This window comes from Mytilus californianus, unplaced genomic scaffold (assembly GCF_021869535.1).
Source record: "Mytilus californianus isolate M0D057914Y unplaced genomic scaffold, xbMytCali1.0.p SCAF_11, whole genome shotgun sequence".
Classification (NCBI taxonomy): Eukaryota; Metazoa; Mollusca; class Bivalvia; order Mytilida; family Mytilidae; genus Mytilus; species Mytilus californianus.
In genome coordinates this window covers 21,082,476-21,101,829 of record NW_026262593.1, presented here as the reverse complement: position 1 = coordinate 21,101,829, position 19,354 = coordinate 21,082,476, and positions in this window count along the sequence as shown.

Genomic DNA, 19,354 nt, shown 5'->3' with positions numbered 1-19,354 from the left:
CTATATCTTCATTCTCCAGGGAACAGTTCATGCTTTAAAAAAATGCTTATTCATAAGATAAGAAAATAAGAATACTTTTTATCATAATTCGCTCCAATGTCTATCATTTCATATTCGACGCTTGAAAAAAAAATATATTGCAACAAAACTTGCCTACTACTCTTTTCTGTGTTTTAAGTTTAGTTCTTCTAGTAGAAATGGAAAAAAGTCTTGTATACAACTCTTTTAAAAAAGAGAAAATAATAATATAAGTGAATTATAAAAAAAAAAGTATACAAAATGAAGTAACAAAGGCAAATTTAGTTTGTTACACAAGATACATATATTGTTTTATTTAAATAAACTCTCATGTCAAACAAGATGAAAATAGAATAGAAAGGATATAGGGTGTCCATCCATGACACAAAATTAGTATATGTAGAGCAAATAGCACAAAAAGCAACAGAACAGAACTTTTAATTCTGTTCTTCATCTCAATGTCGCAGTGAGGCCTTCAACACGGATAAAAAAAAACTCGATTCTCACTGCAAGTTTAAGACGGCCCATAGAACCAGTTTTAGCTGATTTCTTTGCAAACTAACGATCACGCCAAAACTGCGAATTGAAGAACAAGCGTATTGTACCAAAACTAATGAGAGACAAATTCTATATTCCTATTCCTAAACAGTTAAACAAAAACATTATCCACATTTTGCATACATATGAAAGAATTTCGAAAATTTTAAACTTGAAAGCAGAAAAATTTTATATTAATGGGAAAGGCTGAAATGTACTATTGTATATGCTTTAATTTAAATACCTGATCTTTTGTAACTACTAAGTCAAGAAAATTAAATAGACATGCAACTTGCAAATTATCCTTTGCAGTAACACTTAATTAAAATACAAAATGAAAAATAAAGAGCGTCATTCAGCCCTTATATTGGTTTCACTTAATTTCAGTTTTAATTACAACGTGTATGTGTGTAAAATTTAAATGATTGATTAATACCGAACCAAAAAGAAAATCACTACAACTTTCAAAATTTGTCGATATTTAGTTAATCATGCTTTCACCATATGCCTCATAAACGATCACCGTGTTTCTGATCTAAGTAAAGTTTGTATAAAACATAAAATTAAACTATTTTTGTTTGTAAAAGGTAAATTAAAAAAACAAAGATTGTCGAAGTGTATGGTCACAGAATGAATTCTTTGGGCGACAAGATAATCAAGATGACCGTATCGTACAAACAAAAAATATCATAATTGTTAGAAAGCTGGTGTTTAGCTGGTAGGCAAAGAAAGCTACAATTTCATATGTTCATTGGTAAACAGAGAGATTATATGGAAACTTAGGGCTATATATAGGTTATAAACTCATCATAGATACCAGGTTGAAAATTGTGTACGCCAGACGCAATTTCATCTACAAAATAATCACCAATGACGCTCGAATAAAAATAAATATTGAAAATGTAAAATCAAGTACGAGCATTGCGGACCCAAATATCCTCCATAAATTCTTTGGTTTAATTTGCAACTTATTTATTGTAATATTCAGAAAGAAAACAGAAAGTTCAGAACTGGGACAAATTCAAGAACCGGTCTCTCTTGTACATTGAAAAAAAGATCCAATCTTATCTCTGCTAAAACACAGACGAAGAGAATCCTTAGCATAAGCTAGCATAAAATATGGGAATATATTACATTTTCCAGCTGACTACACTGTGACAACTATTTTATTTTAAATTTGAGACAAATTATGGCATTAATAATTTGTAAATCATATATATCAAACATGTTACTTAAGTCTTTAAAATCTATCATTCAAACATATATTCAAATCGATACACTAACGTCTAAAGGGTGAAATAGAAAACGTTATTCTATAGACTTTAAGTATCAATGAAATAATCGATCTTTCACTGATAGTATAATACTGTACATATTCACTAAAAATACAGATATATTCCATCTGATTTGAAAGTTCCATGTCAGTATACGTCTATGTATTCTGTAGAATTACGGCATCTGTTGACCACAAAACCTGAAAAAATTAATAACACAGCAACAGAATTAGCTTTTCTTCATTCTTAGTGGTGAGTGGGGAGGTGATGGGATTCTTGTTCACAATGTCTGCAGCCTTTCGATACATGTATTCGAATGTTGACTAAAATTCTCAACAACTGGGATTGATTCCAGAAAACAGGGTTTTTCTTAATTTAACCGCACATAGATGTTGATGTGAGTAAAATGTCTTATTTAAGTAATACTTCGTCATCTAAAATGCTACCCAAACGTTAGTATAAAATGGCTATTTCAGGTCAAGAATGTTCATTTTGTGTTTCTTTTTTGCGACATCACACGAGTCATTTCTGCACTAAAGGGGCTAGATAATATCACCATATTTTTATATATGTTTATCAATAAAATTTACCCAATTTTGAAAGGTGTGAAGAATTTTATTATTTAGTCATTTTTGGGACCAAATAATGATTTAAATTTTTAAATAAAACGCCTGAAAGAGTACAACATTTTTACAAATATTAATACAATTATTTAGCCATACCAATTGTCGTGACTACAATCTCGTCTCCTTTTCCCCGCCTCGAATATGACCTTCCGAATTAGACTTATCACCGAGTTTGTACTAACATGAGCAACACGACAGGTGCCACATGTGGAGCAGGATCTGCTTACCCTTCCGGAGCACCTAAGATCACCCCAAGTTTTTGGTGGGTTCGTGTTGCTCAGTCTTTAGTTTTCTATGTTGTGTTTTATGAACTGTTGTTTATCTGTTTGTCTTTTTTCCCTATTTTGCCATTGCGTTGTCAGTCTATTTTTGACATATGAGTTACAATGTCCCTTTGGTATCTTTTGCCTCTCTTATAATATTGCGTTTGAAGACAATATTTCAATTTTTAAATTTTGTTCAGTTTTCCATTTATGGACGGTTATAGAAAAAAAATTCACCACTTTGCATGCATCAGATAGATCTGCTTCGTTTTATCTTTTTTTTCAAAGTTAATTTTCATCTGTGCACGTTTTTACAACCCCTTTGTCAGTACCGCTGTTGTAGGACTATGATTCCACGTGGAAACAATCCGCAGAGAAGCCATTGATTCGCCATATCAATGACTGGAATGATAACTTTTATTTTTAATACTGCAGCTTATAAAATTAATTGTTGATATATCGCTCTACCTGATTCATACCATTGGATAATTTTCATGATAGTCTTTGTTTCGGGACACATATGTAAACTGAAAGCACTAAATTATTACCGATAATTTGTCACCATGTCACCCCAACCATAAGTTTACTGAAACTACATAATAAATATAGGCAACAGTAGCTTACCGATGTTTATATCTAATATAGAAGACAAATCAATAATAAACCGAAACTGAGGGAATCGCATGTACTCCAAAAGTCGCTAGACTGGGTGCGTCAACAGGGTAAGCGTCTCCAGCTATGTATTCATCATCCGCCATGCGAATTCACCCTCAGTCAAAATGTGACAATCGTTAAAATTACGGATTGGAAGACTTTTCTGGTGACTTTAAGATTTAAGATGGGAAGACATGTCGCTAGTAAGTTTAGACACTTGACGTATCATATCGGTCAACCAATTCGTGATGGTACCATATAAATAAACTCATCATAGATACCAGGATTGAAATTTTGTATTTTCGCCAGACGCGCGTTTCGTCTACAAAAGATTCATCAGTGACGCTCGAATCAAAAAAGTTAAAAAGGCAAAATAAAGTACGAAGTTGAAGAGCATTGGGGACCAAAAATTCCTGAAAGTTTTGCCAACTGATATAGTGTCGATTTCAGTCGTTCTTCTTCATACCTCTGTTGAAGCATTTTTTGTGCAATGACCATACCCCTGCCAATGCCATCCGTGTGAAATCAACATACACGAGCCTAACGTATCAACTAAGATATGTAAATTGTATACGGGGAATAGGGTATGTTACTGCATAGAAATAGGAACTCGTTCATATATGTCAATATCAAGAAAAAGATCTAGATATGAAGCAGACCTTCACAATATCAAATTCACTGGGTTATATGAGATGCAAAAACTTAGTGAAATGTGGGTTATTGAGTGACAGGACATCATCAATATAATTCTGTTCCATATGAGCACAAAAAAAATCGACCATAAGGGGTGCACAATTAGTATCCAGTGGAATACCGACTGTCTGTTGTAATATCAATCCATTAAAATCAACAAACATGCGGTTGATTAAAAGTTCCAGCATTTTGATGATACCAGTGCAGTTCTTCACGAAGTAAAATATTTCATGTCATTAAACGAGAAATGTGTATTTACGGTTCCAATTTTTGTAGAAAAGGTCTGTTTTATGTGAAGGTGGATTCGATATTTCAATTGAGTATGGGGAATAGAAGTGTAAAGTATAGAAAAATTAAAAGTTTTGATGTATCTGCAAAATTGTTAAGAACGTAATTGAAGATTTTGCAGTATATGTTAGGACTTTAAAAAAAACAACATCTGATTGATACCGCTGGCTGAATATACATCATCACAATAGTAGAAGGCCATCTTCTATGGTGGTTAGAACTTTACTTTACTTTATAAGGATTTTTATGAATTTTAGGTATCCAATATAAAATACTTAATTGAACTGAATAGCATCCACGTTTAACTTGCCCTGACATGACACGGTCTAAACATAGTATATCTGTATAAAAGTTTACGATATATCCTTTGAGAATAGTTATGTTACATATATTTATATTGAGACAAGTTTTTACACAATCGAGAATATTTTACATTAAATGAATCAGCAATTTATAGGTAGGTCGAAAAATTATCTGAAAACCAGTCAAAGGCTACTTACTTACACACGATTCAGGTCATGCTAGGTTAAAATATTAGAAACATTTGCAACACATATAAGCATATCATATTTCCAGAATACAATTGATTTAAAGTTCCACAATTTATAGACTTCACTTACGTTCATTTAAATTCGGACATGATAACCTATATAAGAAGAAAATATTGGATATACTATTTAAACAAGGATAATATTGTTTGTAATCATCTTTGTTGCATACTATTCATGTTATTACCCATTTTGTTGCCATAGCATAGTTACAAAAGCATGACACTTGCTACTACCATAATTGCCGGTAAAGCATTCTATTAATTTATTTTTTCTCTCAGTTCTTATGGCAAGACAATATAAACGAGCAGCCATTTGTTACGTTATGAAGTGTTATTCAACAAACAACCTGCATTCCAATGGGAACCAACTGTGCTCCTCTTCTTGCCGAATTGTTCATTTATTCGTATGCGGCATACTTCTTAAGGGCGAATGAAAAGAATCTAGTATTATTTCTAACTGCAATACAGATGATGTCATCTCACTGAACAATTCAAAATTTGTTAATAGCATGTATCCCATTGAATTTAAGAACAAAACTTTACGACAAAAGGTTTTTTTTTAATATTCCTTTTGTGAAATTCCCGCTTCCATTAAGCAAGATTGCAGAAACTTCTGTATATGTAGTATATATCTCTCAGCTGTCCCGTCCACTTCTTTTGGGTTGTTACATAGATCAAAATGGGATACCAAATGATAAGCCTGGTATCTTTGATGACAACCACATGGTCTATTCCACTACCGGTGGAGTTTCGTCCCCCTTAGAATATCATAATCCCAGTAGCCAGCACTCCTGTGTTGACATGAAATATCATTGATATGGTAATTTTCTGCAAATGTATCCAGTACTTGGGTACTGGAATGAACATGAGGATATGTTTAATTAAAATTTGTTGTTATAAAATTTGAAAATCTTTTAATTTATGGCTACATCTCCATCATGCAACTGTATGTTTCATTGTACAGTTTTAGCTATACTTTAGGTCCTTTTCGAGTTTATCAGCTCTACAAATTTTGCATTAGGATTTGGCTTTTTTGACTATTTTGACTTCTATCATCACTGAACCCATTACTAATTGAAATGCGCATCTGATGCAATAAAATTGGTACTGTATATGTTATAACGGCTTACAAAATGTTAAATTACTCGAATCTCTAAAGGTTTTCTGGCCCCCAGATAGAGATGCTCTCAGCAATATTTGAAAAACAACTTTTTGGAATATTTGGATCAATCCTCTTCTACTTTGATTCCACCTGGTTTGTTTTGAGCGAATATAACGCAGTATCTTTTAACGGATGTTTTTTATTATCAAGAATATGGAGGTTCTACATAAATTTGAAGTCCCATTTCTAATAATCTACATAAGACAATTAAATCAACTATGATATACTGTAAACCAATTTATTTTCGCGGATACTTTATTTCGCGTTTAGCCCTTACTACCCAATTTCGCGGCGATTTAATTTTGCGATTTTCAAATTTGCTTGATGTAGTTAAATAAGGAAAGATCCAAGTATTACATATTCGCGACGATTTATATTCGCGTTATTTTTCTACTCGTGAAAGTCGCGAAAATAAATTGCTCGTGAAAATTAGTTGGTTTACATCATGTCGAATTTCACGTGTAATTCCGTTTAAAAAATAAAATATAGCTACAAGTACCTTTACCATACGTGGTTTCGACCCAGTGGTAGTACAAACTCACCAAAGATACAAGGTTAATCAGTTTGTACGCCAGGCATATGTTTCGTCTACATAAGACTATACTAGAGGCAATAGTAGTTTACCGATGTCCAAATCTCATAAATCTAAATACAAACCAAGGTAAATAAAAAAATAACACTGAGGTTATTGCATGAACACCAAAACAGGATCGAGATGGGATGCATGCACCACTCGCCTTGTGAATTCGCATTCAGTCAAAATATAAATAGGGATTAGGACATAATCGGTAAATTTACAGATTTGACGAATCTTCTAGTATTTAAAGATTTAGTTTCTCTGGTAAGTTGAGACAACCAGTTCGTGGTGCTGAGCGTAAAACTAGTTCAGAAAAAGAAAAAAATATATATAATGAATATGAAAATCGGAAATATAACAAATGACTTAAGACTTGTATGGGGGTTAACTTAAAAGATATTAGCAAATATATGCTAATTTAAGTAATAGAAATAAAGGTTGAAACAATTTACTTTGTATTGAAGATGTTTGAAAAGTACCAAACTAAAGTTAACATTCAAGTCTGTAAATGAAAATAGCACTTTATAAATGTGATGTTTCTGAATCGCTTTTCTGAATTCACCTTCATCAGGACACTCAAACCCAAAAGTTTTAAAGCTACGGATATGATATATAAATGTTTGATAAGTTAACAATATGTTAATATGACAGTTGTTTTCCATTCGTTAGATGTGTTTCAGCTTTTCATTTTTCTATTTTATGAAGGACTTTCCGTTTTGAATTTCCCTTAGAGTTCGGTATTTTGGTTATTTTATTTTGTTATCATCAAAGGGTACATAGATAGAATAACCAAATTACCATAAGGTTACCTTTCGCTGAGAGAGTTGGAACCTTATCTTCTCAAATTGTGTTACCTCTCAATGTTATTCTTGCCACTGGGTCTGCACTTAGAAAATAATTACGGAATGAATCTCCCTCAAACATAGCTATTCCTTTTCCGGGTTTGACTATACGCTTTTCGATATGTAATCTCTTCTACATTTGTATTAGTTTTTAATTTTCAAATAAGTTGGTCTCGATCACCATTGAAGAAACATTATTTTTCGAACCATTGAATATTGTTATTACGAAATATCATGTGAAATAAATAAAGTTACTCTTTTGCTAAAAAGATCGCCGTGTGATGGCCAACTAATGTGTTAAACATGTCTATTATGATATTTTTGAAACTTCACAAAAAATACTGGTATAGTAATTATTGTTTTGAATTCAAATAACACTAATTATATTCATATGAACATTTTTCTAAATTTTTCCAAACAATTAGATAATAACATGCGGTTTGATTTTTATTTTAAATGCCTTTCCAGGTCAATGACCAATAATATAGTATATATATTTACAGTGGTGTACTCAATCTAAGCCAACAATTTGATATATATATATTAAATCTATGCCAACAAACAAAATACACTAATGTTGTTACAATGAACAATTTAGGTAAAATACAGTTAGTCAGTGGGAAATCTAGTAGCAAAACGATTGAAAAGAGTTCAATTTCTGAGTGTCTGCCAGTAGATTTTCTACTGATTAACTGTTTTTACCTATAATTAGAATTAAACTTTAACAATATTAATTCTTCTAGTCTGAAATCGCAAAGGAAGAAAAATCCAATCTCTGTAAAACCCATAAACCACACAGTTGTGTCAGCTTTGCTTAAAATGCCAAATTTAATTTTTAAATATTGTTAATGGTACAAGGTAAAATTATGCGAATTTTCTATCACAGTACCAATATGGGGACGTTGACTGTTTTATCACTATCAAATATCTTAGACCGCGAGAACATGTCGAGTTGGAACTGGAAGATGAGGTTCACTTTCTCCCTAATTAAACAAAATTATAAACTTAAAGAAAACTATACATCAAAGCGCTTTGTAAGACATAAAATTATCCTACTTAAAAAATTTAATCCAGAAAACACGTTTTATATGGCTAATAGGCTGTGACAATGCAGAAGTTCTGAAAAAACTTATTTCAATTGAATAATCAGTCTCCGTACTGAACAAGACTCGAGTTTAAGTTAAACAATATGACTGTAACTTGATTTAATGTTAGTTTACTGACCTAGCGAATCATCCCTAGACCGGCGTATAAGGTATTACACATGTCTTTTTTGTCACTACTTTGTGCACTGTTATATTTCATTTATTTTTTTACTTTATTTTGTTTTACCAATCATCAAGAATTAAAAAGATAATCATTGTAATAAATTGTTTGTAATTATACTGCCCATTTGGGGATCTTTAAATAACAATAAAATTGTTGTGTTGTATTGTATTGTTTTGTATAAACTGTTGATACAGAGATATGTCTCGCCTTTACATCATTTCGATAGTATAAGCAAATGTTCAAATAAAAATTGCAATATCATGTAAACTTTGCAAATCATTTAAATTCAATGAACCCTGAATGAAGGTGAAAATGAGAAATGCCAAATACCATTGTCTTATCAAAAAATTTCCTTTAAACTGACACTAACTAAAACATGTTAACTATATAAAATTTAATTTACAAATATATATCAAATAACAAAAAATGTTAACTATATAAAATCAACGAACCATGAGGAGGGGACAAGGTCATATTATGTCAATTGAAATGAGATGACAAATGCTAATACAACTGTATATCCAATTTCATTGACTTACAATTAGTGGTTCACCTTGAACAGACCTTATCACAAACTTTATTGTAAACTGTGCAAACGTTTTGAAGCCAATAGACCATGACTGAGATGACGGGAAAACATAATCTCCATGGAAATGAAATGTGCATATTCTAATACTACAGTACATCATATATCATTGACCTAACACTTGTGGTTCCCCATAAATTGACCTTTTTCAGAAACACATACATTGTTGACGCCGCTGACGCTGTCGTCGGAAACAGCACGCTTAAGTCTAGTTTTTCGACTTTGTCGAGGCGAGCGAAAAATCAATAAATATTTCGGTTAGCAAAATATATCACAAACCACATTAAAAACCACAGTTTTCCCGAGGAATGATATAAAGTTGCATAAAATTGTGTAGACTGACCTTGAGGCGAGCCGTTTTGAAATAATCAAAATAATGGACATGTCTTTCATGGGTCTGCCGCCCTCGGTTTTTGGAAAGATTGTAATATGATTTCAAATTTTTCCTAAGGCATCGGCCTCAACCGGATCATAATCTTGCACACATTGAATATGCAATAAAGCTTAAAAATTATTACAGAGTATATGAAATCACTGGACTGTGAATGAACTTGCGGCTTAGTATGACTTAGAAATGTTTTTACTGAGAATTTTACAAAAATGTGGTATCTAGCAAGTTAATTGCTAACAAATTAGGAACTTGGAGTTTCAGAGTTTGAGCTAAGAAAACACCACGATAGCTGTAAACATTATGTGTTTTAGATAGCTACATAGTATGAAACGGTTTTACTCAACTTTAACATAAAAACTAATTACGGAGTGGTGCTTTTTGTTGAGTTTTGGCAAAAAAGAGTGTAATGAAAATAAATTTATTTCATCATTTCTATAGATATATCATTGTTAGAGTTAGAAGAGACAAGAAGAAAATTTATCTAACGTTAATTTTCTATCAATGGTATTATTCTTGGTGTTAATTTTGCTATTTTATTACTGTGACTTGACTGTTAGTGTTGCTCTCCACCTATTGCAATTTATTCAAAATTCTGACCAAATTTCAATTTGTTTTATAAAACCAAACTTTTCAACTGATCAGAAATTTGAACAAACTGCTGTAGAACACCACAGTCAAGTCGTGAAAGCGCAAGGTGATAAAATAAAGCATACTTACAATCCTATAAGACTTTAATTTCACTACAATTATATTATGAAAAATCAGTCTAACAATTTGTATACAATTTTTGGGGGGAATTGTCATGCTAAAGGTGATAGATAGTTATTTTGAATTGCTATAAAAATGTCCAAACTAAGCATTCGTATAGATTTTCTTTTGAAAAGTCTTCTATATTCATAAGAATCAGACATCATTTGAAGTAAAATATCTTATATTCAGTTAAATATGTGTGAAATTACAATACGTGATAAGGAAGTTTCTATGTGAGATAATCAATTTTTCTTTCGAAAAGTCTTCTATATTCAAAAGAATAATGATTTTAGGTTATCTCCCATGGAAACTTATTAACAACGTATTGTAATGTCACATAAAATTGAGAATGGAAATGGGGAATGTGTCAAAGAGACAACAACCCGATCATAGAACAGACAAAAGCAGAAGGTCACCAACAGGTCTTCAATGCAGCGAGAAATTCCCGCACCCGGAGGCGTCCTTCAGCTGGCCCCTAAACAAATATATATACTAGTTCAGTGATAATGAACGCCATACTAAACTCCAAATTGTACACAAGAAACTAAAATTAAAAATAATACAAGACTAACAAAGGCTAGAGGCTCCTGACTTGGGACAGGCGCAAAAATGCGGCGGGGTTAAACATGTTTATGAGATCTCAACCCTCCCCCTATACCTCTAGCCAACATGTATTTTACTGAATATGAATATAGAAGACTTTTTGAAAGAAAAATTGTATGAAAGCTTAGTTTGGACATTTTTATAGCAATTCAAAATTAATACCCATCACCTTTAGCATGACAATTCCCCAAAAAAATTGTATACAAATTGTTAGACTGATTTTTCATAATATCATTGAAGTGGAATTAAAGTCTTATAGGATTGTAAGTATGCTTTATTTTATCACCTTGCGCTTTCGCGACTTGACTGTGGTTTTCTACAGCAGTTTGTTCAAATTTCTGACCAGTTGAACAGTTTTGGTCAGAATTTTGAATAAATTGCAATAGGTGGAGAGCAACACTTACAGTCAAGTCACAGTAAAAATATTCGTATATTTCAAACTGTTGAAACATTAGTTTCCCATAACATAATATTTCTATGCTTGGTTAAATTGTGTACGTAAACATTTATTTTGGCAGGTTTAAATTATAGATAGCAATAAAACGGTAGTCAATATAATAGATCCCCATTGTAAAAGAAGATTATGATACTTAAGTGTAAAGAAAGGTATAGTTTTTATCAAATTCTGCCCTTAAATAAATAGTATTTAAAACAAATCCTGTCATTCATTGGTAATACAGCCATGAAAATGAGCAACTACAGCTTTCCTGTCAGGCACAATATGATTCTATGAAGGGATATTTTACCAGGCTTGCTGCATCATACAGCAGAAATCACCAGATCTTTTTATCAAGTTCTAAATAGAACATGATGTTGTTGCATTAAAATGTGTGTAAATAAGATTCATTGCAGAACCATAATATAAAAGTATGGAGATGAGGTATTATTGCCAATGAAACAACTATCATACGGAGTTCAAAGGAGGAAGATATAAGCAATTAAAGGTTCCCATACGACATTAAACACTTAGAAAACCCCATACCATATAGTCAGCTATAAAAGGCCCCGATACGAAAAATGTGAAACTATTCAAACAAGAAAACTGAGGCTTAATCAATAACTGTATATGAGTTACAATTCAATTTACGAAAAACAAATATGACGGACAGGACCCAATGACAACCACTTAATCACAGGCTCCTGACATGAGAAAACATATAACATGTGGCAGAGCTTTCTGAGTACTGAATTACTAAATCTCCAGCAAGGTTGCAATACAAAATATCAAAAATATACATGATATCAAGAGGTGATTTGCTCTGATTGCTGATGAGACCATTATCTTTAAGTAACAAACACCAAAATCAAATATGATCAAATTCATATTTGAAATAATACACAACTACTGTTGCAATCTTTCTATCAGTGCTATCCAGCACTTTGATTTTACAAACATTGCAGCTTGCTCAAGCAATAGTGACTATAGACTAGATTAGCTGTAGCTAACTCAGGCAGTGATGACTTTAGACCAGTTTAGCTGTTGCTCACTCAGGTAAGGGTGATTATAGACGGGGTTATCTGTTCACTTTAGGCTTGTGTGATTTTGTTGATCACAGTGGGTTTATGTGTGACTGCCCAGGCCTTTTGTGTTGAGCAAACTTAATTCCTGAAAAACTTGGTGTGCGTAATGAAATTGGTATTTTACGTTTTACTTATGCGTGAATATTTTGTCAAATTCATTTGGGATCAGCACATTGAGTAGACCATTATTAAGGCATGCTGATATCCAGTTTAAATTAAACAAAGGAAATAGAACTCTTTATTAGAGAAGGAAAAAATGGTCAAGTTGGTATATTTGAATTATCTACATCTGTTTATATGACCTTTGAAAGTTTAATGTAGGTGCATAAATAAGATGGGTTTTTTTTGTTGCAAAATGGGCAATAATAGAATCGATAAGACAAAGTCGGGTACTCCCTTTTACGTTCAAACGTGTTTGAGTTTGTTTGAGTTTTGTCTTGAAAACGTATCAAACAAATATATTTGATACATCATCTGGCTTCTGATTCCATTATTTTTACATGTTTAAGCTACATATTGATATAATAACATTAAAATTTCAAAGTAACAAGAAATGAGGTATAACAAAAGAGTAAAAAGAGGCTTCGTGGTACTACAAATTTTAAAACTTACAGGTATTTTTTTTCAATTTTCATTCACTCATTTTTCAATTAAAATTTAGGCATATTAATTATTTTATTCATGAAATAAAAAAACAAAAGAAGAACAAAAATCGTACACATCGTTCACTTACACCCATTATATTGTTACTGAAAGCCCTTGACGACAGACTTTACTTGTGAATCTTTTTTATACATAACTTGTGTGTTATTAATGATAATTAGCCTTCAACATCTCAAAACTTTTAGTCTTCCCTTCCACAAAATATCTTTTTAAATTCCCCCTCACCACCAAGTTGACAAAAAGTCTAAAAGTACATTAAATGATGCTGTATAGCTAGTAGATACATTTTAAGATACAACTGTCGTGTGAGGATCGTAATGATGACATGTAGATTAAATTAATCATTTTTCAAAAGCTAAATTGACAGCGCGTCATCTCTACAGGTGGAACAGAGCGTAGTATTTATTTTTCGGGAACTAGGTTGCTCTTTTGTGGACCCTACTTACATGTAGGTCTATATATCTGAACACTGTGACTGGACAAACAATACAGCAACTACTGAACACATTTTTCCAAGCTGAGGGATGAAACAGGGGTGCAAAAATGTAAATAATTTTACGTATAGTCGAAAATTATTTTTTGAGAATTTATTCACTAGTGGACTTAGGTTTATAAAGATCGCAGAAAAAGAAAGCGGTCTCATCATACATTTATAATGAAAGTACTTCAGTCAGTCAATGTGTGTGTAGGTTCTGTGTCAGTAATAGAAAGTGGAGAAAATTCTAAAAAGGCTATCATTATCCCTATGGCCCAGGAAATATTAGGCTACCGTTCCACCTACAATGGTTTTTATTTTCACGATTGCAAAAAAATGATAACGTAATGGGGAGATATTTTTTACGAAGTAGAATCCTGACTTTGAGCAATTATTGGTACAAGTGACAAAATCTATTGATTGACGAAATTGCCGCTATGTGCACCAGTAAACGGCAAAGCTTTAATAACAATTTTAACTCAACCAAGGTTTTCCTTCATTTAATTTACGAGTGAATTCTAGAAACTTATACATATACATACCTTTATGTTGATTCAAAATTCAGTATACTGTTTTTCTTAACCGCGAAGTGTCAAATAATGATATCCTATATTTATCTATAATTTGCTAAACAACTTAATTTCATTTTAATTTAGCATCAGCTTGTATACTCGTCATCAATAAATGGTTTTCAATTTACATTATTATGTGATGATTTATCTGAATAAAAGAGAGGCGAAAGATATCAAAGGGACATTCATACTCATAAGTCGAATGTAAACTGACAATGCCATGTCTAAAATAGAAAAAGACCAACAGACAAGCAGACAAACAACAGTACATAAAACACAACATAGAAAACTAAAGACTGAGCAACACGAACCCCACCAAAAACTGGGGGCGATCGCATGTTTCCCGGAAAGGTAAGCAGATCCTGTTCCACTTGTGAAACCCTTTGTGTTACTCCTATAAATATGTTGATACGTTATATCAAGTGTTTAGACATCTCGCAATAGGCGGTTGATAATTGATTCGTTATCTAAAATCTAAGACATCACCAAATTCATAAACCATCGGTCATTAGATATAAGAAGATGTGGTATGAGTGCCAATGAGACAACTCTCCATCCAAGTCAAAATTTATAAAAGTAAACCATTATAGGTCACAGTACGGTCTTCAACACGGAGCCTTGGCTCACACCGAACCGTAAGCTATAAAGGGCCCCAAAAATTACTAGTGTAAAACCATTCAAATGGGAAAAACCAACGGTCTAATCTATATAAAAAACGAGAAACGAGAAACACTTATGAACCACATCAACAAACGACAACTACTGAACATCAGATTCCTGACTTAGGACAGGTACAAACAAATGCAGCGGGTTTAAACGTTTTAATGGTACCAAACCTTCACCCTTTTTCTGAAACAATAGTGTAACATCACAATGTATATTTTCTAAGACTTAAACATAACCGGATGTGAAATTTTGAAATTAAAACATTTTTTTTTATTGACGAAGGATAGATAGGACTGTTACCGGTATACTATAAACATAAAGTATACATTCCTTAAATAAAAAGCACCAAGAACAACGCTTAGAACTAAAGCAAGACCAACACGAATCTCTTTAAAACATAACTAGACGTGATAAATATTGTTTTTAACTAAAGGAATGTGCAAAGTATTTAATAAAACTGAGAATGGAAACGGGGAATGTGTCAAAGAGACAACAACCCGAACAAAGAGCAGAAAACAGCCCAAGACCACCAATGGGTCTTCAACAGTTTACACCCGGAGGCGTGCTTCAGCTGGCCCCTAAACAAAAATGTGTACTAGTTCAGAAAATGTCAGTGCTGCATTTAAATGAATATCACATTTTAATATTGTGCTCTTTTGTCACCACAATAATATATAAATTAATAGAAGGGGGTATCAAATTGTTTCTACTTTTTGTTGTCTAATGCGAAATAACTCGTGCTATATTTTGAGAAGAAATATAGTCCGAAGTAAAAAATATAATCCTAACACCCTAGTGTTAGTCCTTTTTCAACTTGATCAAGTAAGGAATTGTAATCACGATCTTTGATGCGATTAGATACGGGAAAATGATGTACAATAGACAAAGAAATAATTAATTTTATATATAAAAGTTTATGGCGGTTCTAGATTTGTAAGACAAGGAAACTGTTACAAATTGACATTTTAATCAGAAAAATAGTGTTTGTTATATTGGGATGTATATGGAATTTAAATAGTTTTCTGTACATGACATTAGTGAAGTAGAATCAACATCATTTCATTGTAGACAATTGTCTGCTACCAAGGAGATAGACAAAGGGACATGTTGACGTAAGTAAATTAAAATAAAAGTTTTCATCTTATTTCCAAGTAACCGATTTCATTCCTGACAATGATAGTAATAATAAAAATAAATTGGTAATAATAAAAATAATGAAGAAACTGAAATTGTAGAAAAATGTGTTGCATGTTGGTTTGTAAACATTTGTAAAAGGGTAGCGTTGTCCGGCATAGTGTCCTTTTAATTGAAATTCGATTTCATAGTTTTCAAGAAATAGGCACGTTTTCTCCAAAAACAATAAGTTACTGATTTTTTTTTAAACAAGGGAAGCTACAACCATAATTCTTTTTTCACATAAGACAGAAGATTGGTATCTATCAATTAAATTAGAGTTAAATATTCTTAGTATTATGATCTTTAAAAGGATGATTAATTTCATTCCCGCCAAAAATCAGATCACATAAGAATGAAAAAACGTTTTCAGTATTAAAAATATCTACCACTGATTTCTTCATAAAAATTTACAGTAAGAAAGTGCTTTGAGTACTCTTTTAAAGCCCCAATAAAGTATATGTCACCGACCTTTCAATAAAGTTATGAGTAATTTCCATGTTTTGTTCTCATTTAATTTTAAGAAAGGAGTTGTCTTTTTTAACATTTTAGATCATTGAAAATTCCGCAACTAGCACGTTTGAAACACACATTCAAATTTTCAATAATAACACTAATATACACTTCTTTATAATCTGATTATACAAGATCATACAAGAGATCACATTTATGTTTCAGTAATGACTATCATTGAGGCCCCTCGTGGGGGTGTCCAAGTGATCACATAATCACAAATGTTTTGCCCATATAATCACATAATTATTAATTATTTTTTAAACAAGATAATCAAATAATCAAAAATACAGTCCTAGATAATCAAATAATCAAATAATCATGAAATATTTGGTCTGGTAATCAAATAATCACTATAAATACGGCCAAGTAATCACATAATCAAAAACCCCATGCATGAGGAGGCTCATCGTTATACTTGATCATATGACCTACGATACGTAATAAACGCGTTAACGTTACAAAGGTAGAGTTAATTACACAGGTAGCGTTGGTAACAGTCCGTGAAAGAATACAGTCCAATACACTTATGCCGGTGCTGTGGATTTTATCTAAACATGCCTGGGTGATTTCTTGCTGACAGAACCCGCAGAAGTACGGGCAAGTATAAGCTTTATTAGTGGGAAAGTGTTAACAACTTATATAAGAAATACTTCACGGTTATGCATCCATAATTGTATCTTTTTGTCGAGCCTCCGACATTTGTGTCGCGAAAGCGAGACATAGTGATCTTATATTCCGTCGGCGTCGTCGTCGGTATCGTCTTCATCGTCGGGGTCAACATTAAGGTTCAGTCTGTGTGTTATAGCGTGGGTTAAAGTTTTTTTTTAGACATCAATTACTTTGAATTATTTTTTTTTATTTTTCAATATTCACTGATAAAAAGATTTTTTTTTTTTTGCAGTTAAACAAGTAGATTCAGTTTGGGGTTAAAGTTTGTTGCACATCAATTAATTTGTCAGACCTTCATAGAATTTAACTGATAGATGAACTTAGTTTATTGCAGTTTACAGTTACAGACAATCTTGGATTAAATTGTTTTAACATAATAAATTTGTAAACCGGCATGGATTATTATGAAACTTGGACAGAAGCTAATCTTCAAGATGAAGAAATATAATTTAGATAAAAAGTGTGATAATTTTTTTAAATTCTTTATTTTACTGATAAATGGACTCTTTACAGTGAACAATACACTTTCACACTGACAACAGCAATCCGGCTATGCGAGCTTTTGTCATCACGTGGCGTCCGTCGTCGTCCGTCCATCCATCCGTCGTAAACATTTGAAAACTGCAGAACCTATTTCAACCAAAGTTGGGGTGCATGATCTTTAGGGTTTCATAAATATAGTTTGTGAACTTTTACTGTACAGACCAACCAACATGCTGACTAAACTAGAAAATAGGGACCAACAAGTGTTTTTGTTTCATATCTCAAAAATAATAACCGATAGAGAAAAAAAACTAACTCAAAATGATTAACACACTCTGATCTATAATTCTTTATATTAATCCGAAATCGTCAATGGATCTCTTATAGGAGTTATTGCCCTTAGATTATCATGTTTATCTATTTTGTTCGGTTTTTTTTACCTCTTTTCTTGAAAATTTTAATAGATAGAGAAAAATATAAACAAAAAAAGAATCAGGAAGACAAGAAAGCCAAATGACTGAAATTGTCAATTGACCCCTGAAAAGAGTAAGCTGTCATTACATATTTCCCGAATCAGTGATTATAGAAATGTACCATTCAATCATCCATTTTTCTTCTGAAACACTGTGCCGAATGAAACAAAACTTTCACTGAATTGTTCATTAGATGATTGAATTTCATACTTGCGATTTTGCTGATGATCGGACATTCAACATGGCCGCAAGGATCCATTGGTCTAATTTTCAAAGGTATTCTTCTCAACAGCAAGTTAGCCAATGTTCTAATGAAATATTTGTCTTTTTTTTTAAATGTTTCAATGAATTTTCTGTACCTTGAACTGAAACCATCAAGTCTAAGTTTTCATTTATAAGATGGAATGTCATATTATCTGGTATTGTTTCGAGGTATTGTCTTCTTTTTATTGAGAAGGATATGTTCAACCTGTTGGTCACTATGAAGTGATCCAAATTATGAATAGACGTAACTCATAAATAGTAACTGAAAAGGTATTGCATGAAAGAAGCTGATAATAAAAAAAAATGAAAAATAAACGTTTTTGTTAATTTACATTCTTGGCTCTTGGTAGTCAAACAATCAGACGCCTTGGAAGGCTATTTATTCCATGGTGTTAATTTCTGCGTTTACACATTAGGTCTGCACCAAAGAGATACCTAAAGACTAGGGATGTCAACGAGTACTCAAGTACTCGAGTATCGCTCGGTAGAACCGAGTATCGAATACCAAAATGATACTCGACTAATCGGTCTCCTGTTAGAATGTTGTTGCTTTCTTAAGCTTAAACCAAACATTTTTTAGAACGCTTCCTGGGATATTAGATGTTAATCAAAATCAATAAAATTAAAATAAAAATAGGATTCAAAGTTTGCTTTTAACTGTCGTATAAAATTCTCCCAAACAGAGGTAGGCTATGAACAAGAGCACTTTTAGCTAATCTTAGTCATTCCCCTGTCTCTATACCGTCAGAACATATATTTTCAACAGCCAGACTATTAGTTACCTAAAAAAATTGCG